At 35.7% G+C, this 21450-nt stretch overlaps 1 pseudogene; it reads left to right on the plus strand.

Annotated features, from left to right (window-relative positions):
- Positions 1-11804: 11804 nt before the first annotated feature.
- LOC102502417 (heterogeneous nuclear ribonucleoprotein A1-like) lies at positions 11805-12921 on the plus strand (annotated as a pseudogene).
- Positions 12922-21450: the final 8529 nt, after the last annotated feature.

Genomic DNA, 21450 nt, shown 5'->3' on the forward strand with positions numbered 1-21450 from the left:
ATATATATATATGTGTGTGTGTGTGTATATGTATATATATATGTGTATATATATGTGTGTGTGTATATATATCTATCTATATATATATATATATAGATATATATATACCCCCTATGATTAACCCTCAGCGCTTTCCCACCCTCTTCTCACACCGTATATGGTGCCTACAGTTGTCTTACATTCCTTCTCCCTCCACATTTTACTGATCATACAATTTCTTAAATAATCTAACTACTTTCAATAGCAAGTTCAGCTGGTAATTTCAAGAGAAGCGATTTTCAATTGGTAAGGAAGTTTCCTTAAAGCTTGGAAACAGGTTAGTATCCTGTTCAAATAGTAGGTACATGAAACTATTGACAGCTCAAGACATGACAAAAACTCTTAAAACCAGACAACAAAGCCTAGAAGAAAAGCACCAATATTTTAGTCAAAACTCACAGAATGCTATTTCACCAGTTCAGTCTCATGTACTTAATCTACCTTCTGCTGTGGTTCAATCTTCCTGATTGAATTCTGGGCTATAATATTCAACTCTAGACTTGTCCCTATGATTAAGTTGGCCATTTTCTTAGTTTGTGAACTCTTATTTCTGTGTGACTACATTTAATTTTCCTGACATAGTACTCCGTTGAGAACTTCTTGGAGATCTGGTCTGGTGCTGGCAAATTCTTTCTGGTTTTGTTTATCTGAGAATGTTCTTGTCTTTTCTTCCCATATGAAGGACAGTCTTCCCAGGTACAGTATTCTCAGTTGTAATATCTTTTCCCTTAACACTTTGAATATATTTTCTCATTCTTTCCTTGCTCACATTGTTTCTGATGATAAGTCTGCTGTTAGTCTGATGGGATATCTTTTGTAGGGAACTTTCTGTTTCTCTCTTTCCAATCTTAATTTCTTGTCTTTGTCTGTGATTTTGGTCAGTCTGGCTAAAATGTGTCTTGGAGAAGATCTTCTTGGGTTGATTCTATTTGGAGACCTTTGTAATTCTTGGGACTGGATCTTTGAGTGCCCCTCTCTAGGTTTGGAAAGTTTTCTTGCAGGATTTCATGGAATAGATTATCAATGCCCTTATGAGTCTCTGCCTTCCGGGATGCCAATTATCCGGATGTTTGGACATTTGATGTTATCTAGTATTTCTCATATATTATTCTCAAATTTTGGGTCAATTTTCTCAGTCTTTGTGTTGGATTTTTCTAGGCCAGCAATTTTCACTTCTATGTCTGAAATTCTATTTTCTGTATGATCTAGTCTGCTTTTAATACTTTCAAGGGAGATTTTTTACTTCCTGTATTATAGTCTTCATCTCTAACAATTCCATTTGATTCTTTTATAAAGTGTGTAATTCTTCTTTTAGATCTTGTAAGAATTTCCTCATCTCCTGGCTCTCGGTCAGCTCCTTTTTTCTTTCTCTTCTGCAGTTCATTGCCTCTGTTCATCCATCTCTGTTAGTTTTGCCATTATGAATGTTCTAAATTCTTTATCAGACATATCCATGATTTCCATTGAACTGTCTGTGGATAAAGAGGAGCCATTCTTTTCCCTTAGGAGAGAGGTATTTTTCTTGCTTTCCCATATTTTTTGTGGTTCTGTAGTGATTTCTAGACATCTGATGGAAAGATGTGTTTCTTACCAAACTTGAAGATCATTCTGAGCATCCAGGAGCATGCAGAAAAGGAAACAGAGAGAGAGAAACAACAGCAACAAAAACAACCAAGAAACAGTTTTTTTTTTAAAAAAACAAAAGCTAATTTTTTTTTTTTTGGCAAAAATTAGAAAACCCCATGGTGTGCAAGTATGCCACATGAAATCACTCGTTCTCAGTAGCCATGAAGGGGTCTTCTGAGGCCTGTGCCCTTGCCTCTCCTGGGTTGGGAGGGGAAGAGGGGATTATTAACAACATAAGGGAAAGGAGGGACTGAGAGCCCAGAAACTGCTTAAGTGAAAAATTTTAAAAAGGAAAAATTGCAAAAAGATGAGAAGACAGAGACAGAGGTAGTGAGAGACAAAGACAGATACAGAGACAGGAGGCTGGAAATTCTTCTTCCTACCACACGAGTTTGAGGGCTAGAGGCTGAATTATCAGTGGAAAATCTTCATTTCTCCTAGTCCCCCAAAATCACTAGTTCTCAGTAGCCATGAAGGGATCTTCTCCATCTCTTTTGAAATACATGTAAAGTTGTTACTGTCATTCTTGTGCTGTGCTATAGTATCCTATAATTCATTTTTCTTATCTACTTGTACTTCTGCATCTAATAATGTTTTTCCCATTTACCCATTTTCTTCCCTTCTCAAACTTCTTTTATGTATATTTTGCATTTCTATACGATTGACTCTTTCAGATTTTATTAATGAAAATATGTGGTGTGTGTTTTTCAGTTATTTGTTTCATTTAGAATGTTTTGTTTGTTTTTGGTTCTTCCATGTAGTTTAAAATGAGAGGTAATTCCTTTGTATATCTGAATAGTAATCCATTGTATCACTGTACCATTCTTTATACATTTATCTCTCTTTGAGCAATTAGATTAAGTTGTATGTTAGCCTTTGAGAATAATGCTGAAATAAACATTGAAAATGTGGACATTTCTTTAACCTAATTTCTTTTCTTTTTAGTATGCACTGAATAATGAGATTACTGAATCATAAGGTAATATTATTCTTAGTTTTCCCAGGAACTGCCATATTGTTTTCCACATTAGCTGTAGTACTTTACAACACTTCCAGTCATGCATGAGAGTTCTCCTTTCTCCATAACTTCACCAGCACTTGTATTCTTTGTGTTTTTGATAGAAGTCATTTTAATGGAGTTGAAATGATAATGTCCTTGGTTTTTAGTTTCATTTTCTTAACTCTTTGTGGCATTGAATATTTTTCATGTATGCCATAGCCATTTCTATACATACACTTGTGAACTGTATGGTCGAATTGATAGCCCAATTGTTAATTTTTTTTTTTTTATGGTTGATGAGCTGTTTGAGTTTCTTCTATATTCTGATCTTTAGTCTCTTGTCATATGAATATAACATTTCAGTTTTCTCTTTAATTCTGTAAGTTGTATTTTCAATTTGTTGATTATTACATTTGATTTGCTTTCTTGATTGGTAAAATTATATTGACTGTTCTTAGAATTATTGCGTATGCCTTTGATGGCCTCTTAAAAAAATAAAAAGAAAATTGCCCAGGGCCAGTCAATACCATGTCGATTAAAGTAACTGGATTCCACATGGCCAACTGTGTGGTTTGAGTCCTAGAAACTAGTGGCTTGAAAGATACATGAGGTGCATGTGTGTGCATTCCCAAAATATGAAAAGCTCACTGAAGAGAGAGAGAGACAGAGACAACGAGTTGAAAAGTTGAGAAATCACCCCCCAAGACAGATGAATACATTTCAATCCCTTCTCTTATTTTCTCCTCTCAGAATTTTGGGTGTGCATGCACATGTGCCTAGCTTGAGTTTCAAGCCACTGGTCCAACCTCGAATGACGGTCAGCATTGTGGGAGTCCAGGGATGCCAATTGTTGGCCTCAGGCTCAGGACATACTGTTAAAGGAACAGAAAATTATCTAAATTGCAGAAATTGTTTGGGCAGGCATGATCTGTCTAGTTAAGAGCTCCAGGAAATCCAAGCAGAAAATACTCATGAAACAGACAGCACAAGAGTTAAAATAGGCATACAATACTATGTTAAGAGCATCATAAAAAAATTAGAGTGGGGCCCAGCAGATTACATGGTGGTGAAGGTACTATATCCCCACATGGCTAAACATGGTTTGAGTTCCAGACAAGTGGCTTGAAACTCACACCAGGCACATCTACATGCATGTCCAAAATCCTCAGAGAAGAATGGAAGAGAAGGGTTTGCTGTGTGGATGATTTCTCACTTTCCTAAGGGATGATTTCTCACTTTCCCTCTCTGTCTCTCGCCAGCGAACTCACGTGCTCTACAGCAAAAAACAGACCAAAACATCAAACATGAGAGTGATTCCTTTAGCATGAAACTGAAGGATATACCTCGATGTATCACCAACTTTATATCTCCTTCTGACAGTTCAAAGGCCCATGGTATTTGAATGTGGTGGGGGAAAAGAGGACTACAACTGAGCTCCATATAGTAAAATTTAAGGTGAAGTAGGATGAAAATAAAAAAAACAAATAGTTAGAAAGTTGCTAAAACTTGGAGCACAAAATACTGAAATTAATGTCTTGAAAATTATGTGTATCTTAAAATATTGTTAAAGAAAATGAAAAATAATGACCAAAGCATTGAGAAAATAAAACATTAAAAGGATATGTCTGCACAGCAGGAGAGTATAAAAATGATTCAAAGAACTCATAGGAAGAAGCCAAAAATATACATAAAACAAAAAATACATAAATTAAGAGTAGTTTTGCAAAATGTTAAGAATAGTCACCATTTAAAAAACAACTAAGAAAAGAAAAGATGAGGGACCAGCAGTTGGAGTAATGGTTATGTTGTTGGACTTCCCAGTAGTTGACCACTGTTTTACCCTCAGACCTGGCCACTTAAAACTCACCCTGGTTGAGTATGCATGCTTGCCCAACATCCTGAGAGGAGAATAGAGGAGAAGGGATTGCATTATGGCCATGCCCCCTATGGGTTGATTTCTGTCCTCTCTCTGTCTCTCCAGTGAGAGCATATACTCTATAGCAAAAACTAAAAACTAAACAAAAAGATAAGAGGAATATGAATTAAAAAAATCTGTATGAAATGAAGGAGAATGAAGATTTTGAGAAAAAGTGACAATAAAAAATGCTCAATTCTAGTTTTTGAAATATTATAAATATGCCTCACAAAAATATAAAATGAACACAAAAAATGTTTAAAATCTTTATTAACCATCATTAATGGGAGAATCATTGGAATTATGACTTATTCAAAGATTGTTTAAGTCACTGGAGTTTGTAAAGTTATTAGAAAAGTTTGAACCCAATAAGATTATTTTCCATTTAAATTTTATTTATATATTTTTGGGTTTGCTATAGGGCATGTGTGCTCCCTGGAGAGAGACAGAGAGAGAGAGAGAGTTAGAGGGAGAATGAGAGTTAAAAATCATTTTTTGGAGGATCTTTTTTATTTAATTGAAGAAAATATATACATAAATATACATATATATGTAAAACTTGGCAATTTTTTTTTGGAGAGGTTTTTGCTATAAGGCATGTGCGCTCGCCAGACATACAGAGAGAGACAGAGAGATAGAAAGTGAGAAATCACCCCCCAGGGGGATGGCCACGCCGCAATCCCTTCTCTTCCATTCTCCTCTCGGGATCTTGGGCACGCACGCACACGTGCCCAGCGTGAGTTTAAGCCACTGGGTCTGGGACTTGAACCGCAGTCGACTATGTGGGAGTCCAGTGACATAGCCATTATGCTAACTGCTGATCTCGAAACTTGGAAATTTTTTATAAACTACATAATCTAGTGAACAGAACCAAGTCAAGTAGCAGAACTTTGCCAGCATGCCCAGTACCCTTCTTAACCTGTGTCTAGCCCCTATTGGACTAGATAAAGCAACCCCTATTCCCAAGATATGATAAATATATATAATCACTAGTTTTTTAAAGTTATGATTTTGAGTATTAATACAAATAGAGAATCAATTGAGTATTATTACAAATAGAGAAGTTTTCTTCACTTATAGGTGTCCATTATGTGAATATTGATGAATGAAAGAAAGCAATGGTATAAGCAAATGGAGTAACAGAATAATATTTACACCACCCTATAGAGGGCTCTTCCTAACACTTTATTGTCTATCACTTCTCTTTACCATGAGTTCAGATATACTCATTGTTATAATTTTGCTGTGTCTATAAAACGATATAAGTGAAATTTCATTATATGCAACTTTTTCAGTCAGGCTTCTTCCAAGATATATTTGAGGACCATTCCTGTACTTCACTGTAGTATTTTGCTCATGTATATACTAAATATGCATCCATTGTATGGGTTTACAATTATTTTCTCCATTCACTAACTGGACATTAGTTTGTTAGTTTATTTTACTCGATAATATGCTTTTAATTTTCCTCCACATTTTCTTCATGACTTGATAGCTCTTTTCTTTATAGTGCAGAATAACATTTTATTGTCTGTACATATTACAGTTTATGAGTCCATTTATTAGTCTGCTGAATGACATCTCTCTTGCTTCTGAGCTTGGACAATTTTAAATAAAGTTGCTATAACATCCCTTTATGGAATTTTGGATGAACGTTTAAGTTTTTAACTCATTTGGGTAAGTACCTAGAAGTGTGATTGCTGCTTGATAAAATGATATTTCATTTTGTAAGAAATCTCATAATTGTCTTTCAAAGTTTCTACACCATTTTGCATTCCCATCAGCAATGAATGAGCATTCTTATTTTGATGCACATCCTTGTGTAGTATTACCAGTGTTCCAGATTCTGGAGATTGTGATAGTTCTGAGTGGTACCTCACTGCTTTATTTTACATTTCCCTGACATATGATGTGAAGTATCTTTTCACTTGCTTACTTGCCATTTCCATGTCTTCTTTTGAGAGGTGTCTATTAAGGTCCTTGGTCCATTTTTTAATTAGGTAGTTTTCATATGGTTGGATTTGAACAGTTCTTAGCCTATTTTGAGTTATTACAGTATGTACTTGCTTAAGGATTTTTGATAGACTTAAGTGGATTACATTTCTGAATAGACTAAATGGGATTTCACAGAATCTATATTATCAGCCTAATAGCACATTGATGATTAGTATTAGAGCTACAACTCTACCCTATATAATTAGATTTATTTTCCAGTTCTATGCATATCCTTTTGCACTGGAAGATTCAATTATACTAAGACCCCAATGTTCATTCATGTGATCATGTTTATTATGTAATACTTTGCTTCAAATCATTTTACTTGTTTTTTTTTAGAGAAAGCAAAATTTTCTTGATACGTTTTATTTCCCAGAAGAGAATTAGTGTGTTTTCTCTTAGAAGCATCCTTGCAGAATGCAAAAAAAAGGGCAAAGATCTGGGTTAAAAATTACAATGCAAATATTCCAGACATACCTTACTTATGAGAAGAGTTCATTCCTGAAGGTAAGAGGAGAGACTTTTCATCACTCATGAAATAATTAGGAGCTGTAAGTTCAAATTTAAAACTAATGCGTATGCCTTAATATTTAAATATAGAAGAGACAATTCTACTTAATTTCAAGGTTTTTCAAATTGAATCAGATTAAATTGAATTTCATGCCTTCTAGGTAAAATAGAAGTCACTACAAATTTTTAGTCCTCAATTTATTTGATAAGCCAGAAAAGAGTAGGCAGAGTAAAATTAATGGGTTATATTTATAATATAGGAAAATTAATAAATGCAGAGAAACTAACTTTCAAGCGGATATTGGTTAGATGTTATATTGGGGTAATTTTATTTCTTATGGAAGAAAGAATTCTTAATGAATTTTAAATTTATTTACAAGTCGATATAAAAGGCAGTTTTATTAGCTAGATGATATATTTTATTTATCATCTAGCTAGTTTTATTTATTTATTTTAATTTCATGATATACTTAAGCTGATGGCTCTATGAAAGTATTCAAATATGAGAAGTGATTTTGTAATGTTTCTAAGAGATATGATTCCATAGTTAGAGCATAATGAGTATACAAAACAGTCAAGTGGAAATAGCTTAGAGTATGAGGTCAGAGATATAGCGACTTGAATTTTCCCCTTCTATTGACTAACTATGTAATCTTGGTCAAGTTATGTGTCTGGTTGTGCCTCAGTTTTCTCACCTATAAAAGGTTTCTGAATTGTTCATTTTGCATTGGTTATGTGGATTACACAGATGATGGACAAAAGAGGTAAATTTCTTACCTTTAACATCTGATTAATAATACAATTGTGGCTATCACAGTTATTATTTCCTTTTTTTTCAAGTATATTTATAAATTTCATAAGTGAGAGGAATAGAGAGAGAGAGAGTGAGAGAGAGAGAGAGAGAGAGAGAGAAGAGAGCGTACCTCAGAGTGCTACCTGCCTTTAGCCTCAACCAACCCACTTCATGTTGCACGCATGTATGCCCTGACTACTCATAGAGGTCCTCTTTTCTTTCTTGGTTAAATCAGTGTTTGTAATACTGTTTACATGGGACCTAATAATTTATGTTTTCTACTATGTGAGAATTAAGGAATTGATGATACATCTATATCTATATCTATCTATCTATCTATTTCTATTTATATATGTTACTTTCTAGATCTGTCCTGTTTTGTTTAAAATTCAGAATCTGTATGTCTAAGCCTCTCTCACAGTGAAACAAGAGACATAAACAAAATCAGTTCAAATTTTCTAAAATATTAGTAGACAAGAAATGCCTGTTTTAGAATACTTTGAATAAAATATTTAAATCCCACACATTTTGTCTATTATACCTCCAGTTCCATATACTGGATTAAATGATTGCACCTATGGAACATAACATGGATAAGATAAACTAATTTCTAAGTCACCTTTACTTTATTGTTGAAATTTTTCTAGAGGGTCAAAGAGATACAGAGAGAGGAAAAGTGAAAAATTCTCCCTAGGATGGATAGTCATGCATGCTGCAGTCCCTTTTCCTCCATTCTCCTGTTGGGATTTTGTGCATACATGCCTTGTGTTTTTGTTTTTGTTTTTGTTTTTGTTTGAATGGTGTTTGCTATAGGGTATGTGCGCTTGCCAGAAAGATAGAGAGAGAAAGACAGAGAGAGAGAAAGCAAGAAATCCCCCCCCTAGAGAGGATGGCCATGCCACAATCCCTTCTCCTCCATTCTCCTCTTGGGATCTTGGGCACACACGCACACACACACGCCCAGTGAGAGTTTAAGCAACTGGGTCTGGGACTCGAACCGCAATTGACTATGTGGGAGTCCTGCGACATAGCCATTACGCTAACCTCTGGTCTCCCCAGTGTGTTTTTCAAGGATCATACCACAATGAACATACATAATGAGATCTCATTTAAGAAGATAAAAAGAAATACAGTAAAAAGGACAAATTAAGATATAAGTCTGACATTTGAGACCAGCAGATTCCATAATGGTTATGCCGTTGTTGATGGAGTTCATGTAGTCAATCCATTATGGTTCTAATCCTGGACCAGGTGGCTTCAAACTCACGCTGGAAATGTGTAAGTGAGTGCAGTAGATCTTGAGAGGAGAATGGAGGAGATGGGATTGCAGCATGGCTATACCACCTGGGGAGAGAATTCTGGCTCTATTTCTCTCTTTCTCTCTGGTCAGGGCACAGGCTCTACAACAAAAATGTCTTTGGGAAAAAAAAAAAGGTGTAATTCTGACATTGTATTCTATCTTTCAATGTATATTACATATCTGAGAATGTGTAAGTATAAAATAATTTTATATTAATTTTCTCATTTAAATTCAACCTGATTTTGTGATATGAATGGTTGTTTCCATTTTACTAAAGGAAATTTAAGAAAGGTATTACATAGACTTTGTAGAGAGACTAAGACTAGTATTTAGTGTTGGTATTTTTTTCCCATGTTTTATTATAGGGCATGTGACCTTGCCAGAGAGAGAGAAAGTGAGAAATCACCCACCCCACTATTGGCATGGGCTTGCTGTATTCCTTCTCTTCCATTATCCTCTCAGGATTTGGAGCACACATGCACACGTATCTGCTGTGATTTTCAGTCAGTAGGTCTAGGACTCAACTGGGTTTAGTGATGTGGGATCCAACCACCACCAGCTGGTACAGATTTATAATTTTAACTTAAAGAATATGAAAATAGATCTTAGGAAATTGACAGAAAATAAGCTGGAACTGAGATCCGTAAACTGGTAGATTTTTAACATGACAAATTTAAAATGTCAACAGAATGAAAAACTTTCTTTAATTTATTTAAACAGAGTAATGTATCCACTTGGACCCAAGTTTTTCATCACGGCCTGCCCTGTCACTCCGAAGAAAATCATTACGTTCATCAATGGGACAAATATGAAGATAAAATAAAATTGGACGAACACTGCTTTCAAATAATGCTGTCTGTAGAATAGAACCTATAAATGTCATAATTAATGAAATGTCAAGGTTTCCATCAGATATGAATTTATACAGAATTCAATTGGACAATGTGACTGAAGTCACCATATTTAAACTGACAGGCTTCGCAAATGATTTTCACATGTAAGTCTTCCTATTTTTATTATTTCTAGCAATCTATCTTTTTTTTAAAATAATTATTTATTTTATTTTTTTCATTCATTTATTTTAATTTGACCAGACAGACAGAAACACACACACACACACAGAGAGAGAGAGAGAAAGGAGAAGTGAGAAAGCAAGCCACCAGATCCAGGACTTGAACCATAGTCAGCCATGTGGGACTGTCCAGCACCTTAACCACCATGCCACCTGCTGGTTCCCATCTAGCAATATATCTTTTTAGTTTGATAGGAAATCTGGGATTAGTTGTATTGGTGGATTCCTGGCTCCACAACCTGATATACTAATTTCTGAATGTTCTGTCATTCTTGGATGCCTGCTATTCTACAGTTGTGACTCCAAAAATGTTGGTCAATTTCCTGACAGAGAATAAATCCATTTCATATTATGGCTGTGCAGCTCAGATGCTTCTTGCTGTTACTTTTGGTACCACGGAATGCTTTCTCTTGGCTGCCATGGCCTATGACCGCTATGTGGCAATCTACAACCCTCTCCCGCATTCGGTGAGCATGACATCCAGGCTCTATGTACTACTCATCATTGCTTAGAAGCACAGAAAAAAAAAATCAGTAATGTTTTAGTCAAAAGTCATAAAATTCTATTTCATCAGTTCAGTATCATGTAATTAATCTCTCTTCTGTTAAATTTGCACTGTTACTGTGGTCTGATCTTTCTGTTTAAATCTTGGAAGTTATCATTCAACATTATTATTAATATTTCTGATTTTGTCCTAACCATTAAGTTATCCATTTTCTTGATTGATTCTGCTCTCTTATTTCTGTCCCTCTTTACTTTTCCTGGTATAGCACTCCCTTCAGAACTTCTTGAAGAGCTGGTCTGGTACTGGTCAATTCGTTTAGGTTTCATTTATCTGAAAACATTTTTCAGCTTTTCTTCCCATATGAGGATATTCTTGCCAGATATAGTATTCTTGGGTGAATTTTTTTTTTCATTTAATACTTTGAATATATATTCCCATTTATTTCTTGCTTGTATTATTTCCAATGAGAGGTACAACATTAGCTTGATAGAATAATCTTTGTAAGTAACTTGATGTTTCTCTCTTGCCAATTTTAGCATCTTGTCTGTGGTTTTGGCCAATCTGGCTATGATGTGCTTTGGAGAAGATCTTCTTGGATTGATTCTGTTTGGGGTCCTTTGCATTTCTTGGGTCTGGATATTTGAATGCCTCTTTAGGTTTGGAAAGTTTTCTTCCAGGATTTCATGAGATAGATTATGAATGCCCTTATTAGACTCATCACCTTCTGGGATACCAATTATTCAGAAGTTTGGGTGTTTAATGGTATCTGATAATTCTCATATATTATTCCCATTTTTTTGTACAGAGCTAGATTTCTGCTTTGTCCATTTCTCTTTTTTTTTTAACTTTTTAGTATCTACCTACTGTATAAACAGAATGCTAATATTTCTCCTGACTTTAAATCGTAAGCAAATTTTTCTTCACATTTTGAATTTTGATTTGTTAAAGCTAAAAATGGTTTCCCTGAAAGAAAAATAAATACACAGAAAACAAACAAACATGAACGCCACTGGGGAAGCATTGTTGAACTCTCTCTTACCACTGCCATCATGTCCAAGTTGGAGTCTCCCAAAGAGTTGGAACAGCTGTGGATACTCTTTATTGGAGTGTCAAGCTTTGAAACAACTGATGAGAGCTTGAGGAATCATTCTGAGCAATGGGAGACACTCATGGACTGTGTGGTAATGCAAGATCCAAACACCAAGTGCCCCAGGGGCTTTGGGTTTGTCACGTATGCCACTGTGGAAGAAGTGGATGTAGCCATGAATGCAAAGCCACACAAGGTGGATGGAAGAGTTGTGGAACCAAAGAGGGCTGTCTCAAGAGAAGATTCTCAAAGACCAGGTGCCCACTTAACTGTGAAAAGATATTTGTTGGTGGCATTAAAGAAGACACTGAAGAACATCACCTAAGAGATTATTTTGAACAGTATGGGAAAATTGAAATGATGGAAATCATGACTGACTGAGAGAGTTGTAAAAAGAAGGGATTTGCTTTTGTAATCTTTGATGATCATGACTCTGTGGGTAAGATTGTCACTCAGAAATACCATACTGTGAATGGCTACAACTGTAAAATAAGGAAAGCCCTGTCCAAACAAGAAATGGCTAGTGCTTCCTCCAGCCCTAGAGGTCGAAGTGGTTTTGAAAACTTTAGTGGTGGTCAAGGAGATGGTTTTGATGTTAATGACAACTTTGGTCATGGAGGAAACTTCAGTGGTTGTGGTGGCTTTGGTGGCAGCCATGGTAATGGTGGATATGATAGAAGTTGGGATGGCTATAATGGATCTAGTAATGATGGAAGCAATTTTGGAGATGGTGGAAGCTACAATGATTTTGGCAATTATAACAATTAGTCTTCAAATTTTGGACCCATGAAGGGTGGAAACTTTGGAGGCAGAAGCTCTGGCCCTTATGGAAGTAGGAGCCAATACTTTGCCAAATCATAAAATAAAAGTGGCTATGGTGGTTCCAGCAGCAGAAATAGCTATGGCAGTGGCAGAAGGTTTTAATTAACTGCCAGAAAACAAAGCTTAGCAGGAGAGGAGAGCCAGAGAAGTGATAGGGAAGCTACAGTTTACAACAGATTTGTGAACTCAGCCAAGCACAGAGGTGGCAGGGCCTAGCTGCTACAAAGAAGACATGTTTTAGACAATACTCATGTGTATGGAAAAAAAAATGAGGACTGTATTTGTGACTAATTGTATAGCAAGTAACAGGTTGTTTTAGTTACTGTTCTGTGGAAAGTGTAAAGCATTCCAACAAAGGGTTTTAATGTAGATTGTTTTTTTTTGCACCCATGCGGTTGATTGCTAAATGTAATAGTCTGACCATGATGCTGAATAAATGTGTCTTAAAAAAAATAAAACAAGCAAACAAAAAAAAAAATAAAAAACATACCTACTTAGTGACTGTAGCTATATAGCCTCAGCTAGGTACTCCTTTATGGTATGTTCAATCAATACACTAGTTTTCTTCCTAAAGTCAGACATGTGTTCATAGACATGATTATATCAACTGCACATACAATTGAAAATATACAGTTTAATTATGATCTTTTGTAACTCAATAAAACGTGGAATAAAAAGACTAAGAAAAAAATGAGAAAAGGGTATAAAAGTGTGTAATGCAATTGTGATATGAGAAATGTTATAAATATAGTAAGTATATAAAATACAAATATAAAAAGCATACTATAAAATCTTTCTTTGACAGGCACTGGGTGATGGTTTTGATGTTTCTGACTAGAAAACCTATCTCAGGCAACTCTAGAAATTGAACTGGGTCTTTCTGTCTGGAATTCTTGCTCTAAGACTCTTGTAGGCAATGTTATCTTGAATGTCTACTCAGATGTCTTGCTTTTGCTCTCTGGAAAGTGCACTCCAAAATTTTCATGGCAAGATTTTCTCTCTAGTTAACTGGAAATGAAGTTTGAATCTCCCAGGAAATCTACCCAGATAGCTCTGAAAATTATATCCTGGCATATCAGAAGAGACTCTTCTCCTGGAAATACTAAGAAGTATATAATGAGTCATTCCATTTTGGACACGCACACACACAGCAAAAAAAAAAAAAAAAAAAAAGTAATAATAAAAATAAGTCATTCTATTCAAAGCTTTTTTTTCCCAGGGTATTTTGGCTAGTATGTTCTATATCTTTACTTAAAATTCTCCCTCCTATGGACATGTAGATAGTACACTGTCACTTCTGGCATGAAATCTTCCTCCTGGCTATACTGGAAACTGTCCCCTGGGTCTGTCATGACAAACTTTCCTCCCTAAAATTCTGGGAAGTGTAGGCTGAATATTGAACTTAAAGTCTAACTACTATAGTCTAATTGATAGTGTAGTCTTTGGCACTAGCTAACTTTTGACTGACAATTGTTCCTATGCTGTATAGTCTATCATTTATGCCCTGAAGCCTTAATTCTGATGTCTCTGGAAATTTGCTATTTCTGGTGCCAAGTTCTTTGGTTTTTATGTTTGTATTTTTCTAGGTATTTTGTTGAAGCTTACCCAGAATTCATACTCCCAGTCCTTGCTTACTAGTGTGGTCTTTGGATGGATCGACCAGTAGTTCTTGCTCTCAGAAGACTATGAGTTTTAGATTCTGGAATTTCATCTCAGAAGTATTATTCCCATGGAATTTAGGTTTTGTATTTTACCATTCTGTCAGAAGTTCCTTTATGGAGGACTCTGGTTAGTGTAGTCTGGTTCAACTGAGCCATCCATATTTAAGAGGTAGCAGGGTAGACGAGTTTGCTGTTTTTGTCCAGGAAACTTCCCAGTAGCCACTCTACAAAGTGTATTTGATTGTTCTGTCAAGATCCTTCCTCTCAGATACTGCTAGAGAATGTACTCTGTCATTTCTGCCCTGAATTATTTCTTCAAGTGACATTGTTAATGGTAAACAGGCTACCCAGAAATCTTCCTTGCAGATGTCTCTAGGCATTGTAGTCTGGTATTTCTGCAAAGAACTCTTCCCCAGGCCAATTTACTGTGTCTGGAAGATTTTCTCCAAGAGACTTCTGAAAAATGTAGCCTAAATATTTACTTGAAAGTTTCCCTCTGAAGGCCTCTAGGAAATATAGTGTGGCATTTCTAACATGAATTCTTTCTCCTGGATTCTAAAGAAAATAGAATCTGGTATCTAAGTTCTTATGTTTGAATTTACTCTTTTCTTTGAATCTTTCATTTTTGCCATAGAGTTTAAGCACTTGGTAGTTACTAAAGACATACAATAGTTGTTTTTCATAGTTTCTCTTATTTCATTTAATATTAAATCTTCTAGACTTATCCACTTTGTGTGAAATTGGTGGGTCTTGCTATTCTTTATGACTGAGTGGCTGATGGTTAATTTTGGGTATCAACTTAATTGAATTGAAAAATGTCTGGCTGAGTAATGCTCCATAGTGTGTATGTGCCACATTTTAAAATTCTAGCCATCAATTTTTGCAAATTTATATTGATTCCATGTCTTAGGTGTTGTAATACCTCAATAAATGTTGATGTGAAAGTATCTCACTGACTGAATGATTTTCTCTCTTCTAGTTAAAATCCCAAAAGTGGAATTGCTGGGTCATATCGTATTTCCATTTGTAAATGTTTGAAGAACGTCCATATTATTTTGTATATTCCATTAATTTCACTAATTTCCAGTAATTCATATTCCCATCAATAGTACATGAATATTCCCTTTTTTCAACCAACCTCACTAACATTCTTTAACAGTAGTCTATAGTTGTTTGCTAAGTAAATCTGCCACTATGCTAATACTGTAATGCTCATAGCAACAGGGACTGCATCTACTTTACTTCAGAATTATATCCCCAGGATATAAAATGTACCTGGAACATATAATTCACTAAAAAATATACTTAAAGAATTGCAAGTGTGAAAAGCAAAACAAAAGGAAAAGAAATAATATAAATAGAAAAGAATGAAACAAGGGATGTCACTATGTCTCCCTCAAGTAATAAGGGAAAAGAAAGGATGATATAAACAACTCTTTGCCAATAAATTTGATCATTAAATAAAAAGTACAATTATTTTTTAAAATTTATTTTTATTATAATTTTGTTTTATGTATAAGAGTTTCACAAATGTACTAGATGTGATGTTTCAAGACATGTACAGTGTGGGAACCAGCAGTTAGCATAATGGCTATGTCACTGGACTCCCACATAGTTGACCGAGGTTCACATCCCGGATCTGGTGGCTTAAAACTCATGCCAGGCGCGTGTGCGTGCGTAACCAAGATCCCAATCCCAAGAGGAGAATGGAGGAGAAGGGGTTGTGGCGTGACCATCCCCCCTGGGGGGTGATTTCTCGCTTTCTGTCTCTATGTCTCTCTCTGTCTGTCTGGCGAGCGCACGCGCCCTATAGCAAAAAAACTCTAAAAAAAAAATGTACATTGTGTCATGATGAAAATAGAGCAATGGACATATCTGTCATCTCAAATGTTATCATTATTTTGTTTTTACACTCATCTGTTTTGAAATACGTGTTGAATTGTCACCAGCTATCATTATTGTACTGTGGTATAGTACCTTGGAATTAAATTTTTTTTTAATCTATTTGCACTCTGGCATATAACAATAAAGATCTCCCCATTTCCATATTTCTTTCACTTTTCTAACTTCTGTTACATACCATTATTCTCCATTTGCATACAATTGAATCTTTAAGCTTTTACTAGTGAAAATATATGGTGTTTGTTTTTAAGTTCTTTGTTTCACTTAGCATAATTTTTTTCAACTCCTCCCATGTGGTTTCAAATTATTGTATTTCATCCTTTTTTATGACTGAAGAGTAACTTCCTATCTTATTGTCACATTCTTTATCCATTTCTTTGTGTAGCATTTCTTTATTCATCATCTCTTGTTGGGCATTTAGACTGAGTTATATATTAGCTACTGTGAATAATGCTGAAATAAACACAAAAGTACAGATATCTCTTCAACATACTGGTTTATTTTCTTTTGAGTACATATTGAGTAATGAGGTTGATAAATGATTGAGTCATTTAATTCTTATTTTCCACAGGATCGTTTTATTGTACTGTTTTCTACATAAGTTGTAGTACTTCACACCACCACCAGTCATGCATGAGAGTTCCCCACAACTTCATCAGCACTTACAGTCTTTATTTTTTTGATAGAAGCCATTAGAACTAAGTTAAAATCATACTGTCTATGGTTTTAAATTTTCTTTTGAAATTTAACTTTATTTATTAATTTTAATTTGACCAAAGAGGGACAGAACGAGAGAGAGAGAGAGAACGGAAGCCACCAGCTCCGGGACTCAAACCACAGTTGGCCACGTGGGAGTCCAGCACTCTCAAAGACCATGCTACCAGCCAGCCCTTAGTTACATTTTCTTAATGATTCATGTAGTTGAGTACTTTTTCATATGTTTTGAGGATGTTTCTATATAATCTTTTGAGAGCTCTCTGTTCTGATTAACTGCTGATTTTTTTAGATAGGTCATTTGTTTTCTTTTTGTGTGGGTGACTTTTGAGCTATTTGGGTTTCTCCTATATTCTGATTATTAACTCCTTGTCACATGTATCAAAATTTTCAGGTTTCTATCCAATTCTGTAGGTTGCATTTTCACTTTGTTGATCATTTCCTTTGTGTGCAGCTTTTCTGAATGATAAAATTTCATCGACTATTCTCACAGTTATTGCTCATGCTTTCAATGTCTTATTTTTTAAAAAAATTGCCTAGGGGGGCCCAGTAGTTGGCGTAATAGCTATGTCACTGGACTCCCATGTCAACCACAGTTTGAGTCCCAGATCTGGGGGGTTAAACTCAAGCCAGGTGCGTGTGCATGCGTATCCAAGATCCCGAGAGGAGAATGGAGGAGAAAGGATTACAGCGTGGCCATCCCCCCTGGGGGGTTATTTCTGGTTTCTGTCTCTCAGTCTCTCTGTCTTTCTGGCGAGCGCATGCACCTTATAGCAAAAACACTCTAAAAAAAAATGCCTAGGGCCACCTAATAGCATGATAACTAAGGCGACTGGATCTGACAGGGCAAACTGTGTAATTCAATTCCTGAATTCAGAGGCTTGAAAGACACATGAGGTGAATGCGTGTCCATATTCAAAAGCCTAAAATGAGAAATCAGGATAGGCTTATGGAATGATCATCCCTAACAGAAGGTTCTTTCTCACGCTCTCTCTTCTCTTTCTCTCTCTCTCTCTGGTAAGCTCAGATGCCTTCTAGGAAATTTTGAAAAATTTGCCTAGGGGCCAGCAGGTGGTGTGATGGTTAAGGCACTGGACCTCCAGATGGCCAACTGTGTTTAAGTCTTGAACCCAGTCACTTTAAAGTTATGCTATACCAGGCACATGTGGACACTTGCCCCAAATCCCAGGAGGTGAATAGAGGATAAGGGATTGAAGCATGGCCATCATTTCTGAGGGGTATTTCGCACCTTCCTTTTTACTGTCTTCCTCCCTCTGGCCGGGAGAATGGAACCAATGGCAAAAACCTTAATTTCTTTACTTTTTTCTTTCTTTCTTTTTTTTGAAGAGGTTTTTCCTATAGGGTGTGTGTGCTCACCAGACAGAGAGAGAGACAGAGAGACAGAAAGCGAGAAATGACTCTCCAAGGGGGATGGCCACGCTGCAATACATTCTCCTCTCGGGATCTTGGGCACGCATACACACGCGCTCAGCGTGAGCTTTAAGCCACCAGGTCCAGGATGCGAACTGTGATTGACTACGTGGGAGTCCAGCGACATAGCCATTAGGCTAACTGCTGGTCTCAAAACCTTAATTTATTTTCCCCCCTAGTATTTTGGGCTTCTGGTCTTACATACAAGTTGTTTATCCATTTTGAATTGATTTTTGTATACGGTCACAGATAGGACTCTGGTTTCATTTTTCTGCATATGGATACTCAGTTTCCTCAGTACTATTGATTAAAGAGACTGTACTTTTCCCACGGAATGTTCTTAGGATGTTTGTCAAAAATTAGTTGGCCATATGTTTGTGTGTTTATATTCTATATTCTCATTGGTCTGTATGTCTGTTTTTGTGACAGTACCAGGTGGTTAGGGTCATTATGAATCATAATGTATTTAGAAGTCAAGTAGTATGATGTCTCCAACTTTATTTTGACAAGATCTCTTTGACCCTTCACATGATTTAGCTGTTTCATATAAATGTTGTGCTATTTTTCTAATTCTATAAAGAATGTTGTTATTTTGATATAAATTGTGTTGAGTCTGCAGATTTTAATATTTCTTCTAATCCATGAACTTAAAATGTCTTTCCATTTTTTCCCTCTTTTCACTTTTTTTTAAATCAGTATTACTTAAGTCTTGTGAAGATCTTTTCCCTCTTCATTACAGTTATTTCTGGAAAGATTTTTCTGTAGCTATTGTAAATGAGATTATTTTATTAATTCTTCTTTTAGTTGGTTTATCGTTGGTGTAAAATAAGGTTACTTACTTTTGTATGATGAAATTGTATTCTGAAACTCTACTGAATTTATTGATCAGTTCAAAAAATTTAGGGTGGATTTATTAAGGTTTTCCATTCATCATATATCATCTGCAAACAAGGACAATTTAACTTCCTACTTTCCAATTTGGATGCTCTTAAATTCTTCCCTTGCCTAACTACTTCTGGTAGGATTTCTAGTACTATATACAATTGCAGTGGAGAAAGTGACCATGCTTGTCTCAGTTTTTAGAAAAAAAGCTTTTAACTTTTTCTCATTTAGTATGATGCTGTGGGTTTCTCATATATGACCTTTATTATGATAAAATATGTGTCTATAATGCCTAATTTGTTGAGGGTCTTAATTATAATAAATTAAATAATTTCTTTAAAATCATACACATGAACAAAACATTTTGAATTACTTTTGCAATGTAAAAAAGATCTCATCTTTCCCTCAGACTGAAATGTGAACAGAGTGTTCAATAAAGCAATAGCATAGAATAACATGAGTTCCAGGATTATGTCATTGAAAAATAACTTTGGCCTATCTCTAGTCACCTAAAAAGAATAAGGATAAAACAGAGAAATTCTGGGACCAGCAGTTTGTGTAATGGCTATGTCACTGGACTCCCATGTAGTCAACGGCAGTCCAGCTCCTGGACCGGCAGCTGAAACTCAAGCTGGGCATATGAGCGTGCATGCCCATATCCCAACAGGAGAATAGAGGAGAAGGAATTGCGGCTTGCTGTGTGGCCATTCCTCCCGGGAGAATGATTTTTTGCTTTCTGTCTCTCTGTCTCTCTCTTTCTTGCAAGTCCACACAACCAATAGCAAAAAAAAATAAAAAAATAAAAATAAATCAAAAAACCTCTTCTAAAATAAATAAATAAATAAAACAAGAAACACACACACACACACACAGAAATTCCGTAAGTAATTATAAGGACACCTTTCTATTTGTTAAACCACTCTGTGACTTAATCCCTTTGTTATACAAAGATGCTTGTCTTCATCATAATACAAATTCTCCGCATAGTGTCTGCTCATCATCTCATAATTTTTTCTTGCCTTTACTGATTTCTTCTCTTATTTTTGTAAATTGGTCTGTACCTGTATATTTGAGAAGATTTAGTATTACTGACAAGATCACAGTAACTTTTTTTTTTTTTTGAGAGGTTTTTGCTATAGGGCGCGTGCGCTTGCCAGACAGACAGAGAGAGACAGACAGAAAGCGAGAAATCACCCCCCAGGGGGATGGCCACACCGCAATCCTTTCTTCATTCTTCTCTCGGGATCTTGGGCACGCACGCATACGTGCCTGGCGTGAGTTTAAGTCACCGTGTCCGGGATTTGAACTGCTGTCAACTACGTGGGAGTCCAGCGACATAGCCATTATGCCAACTGCTGGTCCCACAGAAACTTTTATCAGTAGCTCTAGAGAATGTCAGAAACATACACTTTTCAATAACTCCTGGTATTTTAGTTAATGTTTTCTTTATTATATTTTTTTTTCTGAGAGGTTTTTGCTATAGGGCATGTGCACTCGCCAGAAAGACAGAGAGAGACAGAGAGACAGAAAATGAAAAATCCCCCCCAAGGGGGGATGGCCACGTTGTAATCCCTTCTCCTCCATTCTCCTCTCGGGATCTTAGGCATGCGCACACGCACGCACACTCGCCCAGCATGTGTTTTAAACCACTGGTTCTGGGGCTCGAACCGCAGTCGACTACGTGGGAGTCCAGCAACATAACCATTATGCTAACTGCTGGTCCTATTTTCTTTATTATATTAAGGAATCCTTATTTAAAAAACACCTTCTTATAGTGGTATACAATTGTAGAAATAAAAGTAGTATTATGGAATGGTGATAAGTTACATACCTGGAATAGATTCAAACTGAATGTAGAGTTCGACAGGGTTAAAATTTGTTCTCAAATCTGTGAAGTTATAATAAACAAATTATGTAATCCGTTTATTATCTATAAAATTCATTCTTCAAATATATTTATTGAGACACTGCTCTAGGTTTTAGGGAAAAATCCTGAGCTCACAGAGCTTAGATGATATTGGAGAAACAGACACAAAACAAATAAACAACAAAAAAAAGAACCAAATATGTAAAATATCAGATGGAAAAAACTGCTATGAAATTCAAATGAAGCATAAAAGAGGGATGTGGACAGGTACAATTTTGATTATAGTGGTAAGGTAGGGTCTTGTTAAAGAAAGAGTAAGAAAAATATTG

Source organism: Tupaia chinensis, unplaced genomic scaffold (assembly GCF_000334495.1).
Source record: "Tupaia chinensis unplaced genomic scaffold, TupChi_1.0 Scaffold000486_1, whole genome shotgun sequence".
Classification (NCBI taxonomy): Eukaryota; Metazoa; Chordata; class Mammalia; order Scandentia; family Tupaiidae; genus Tupaia; species Tupaia belangeri.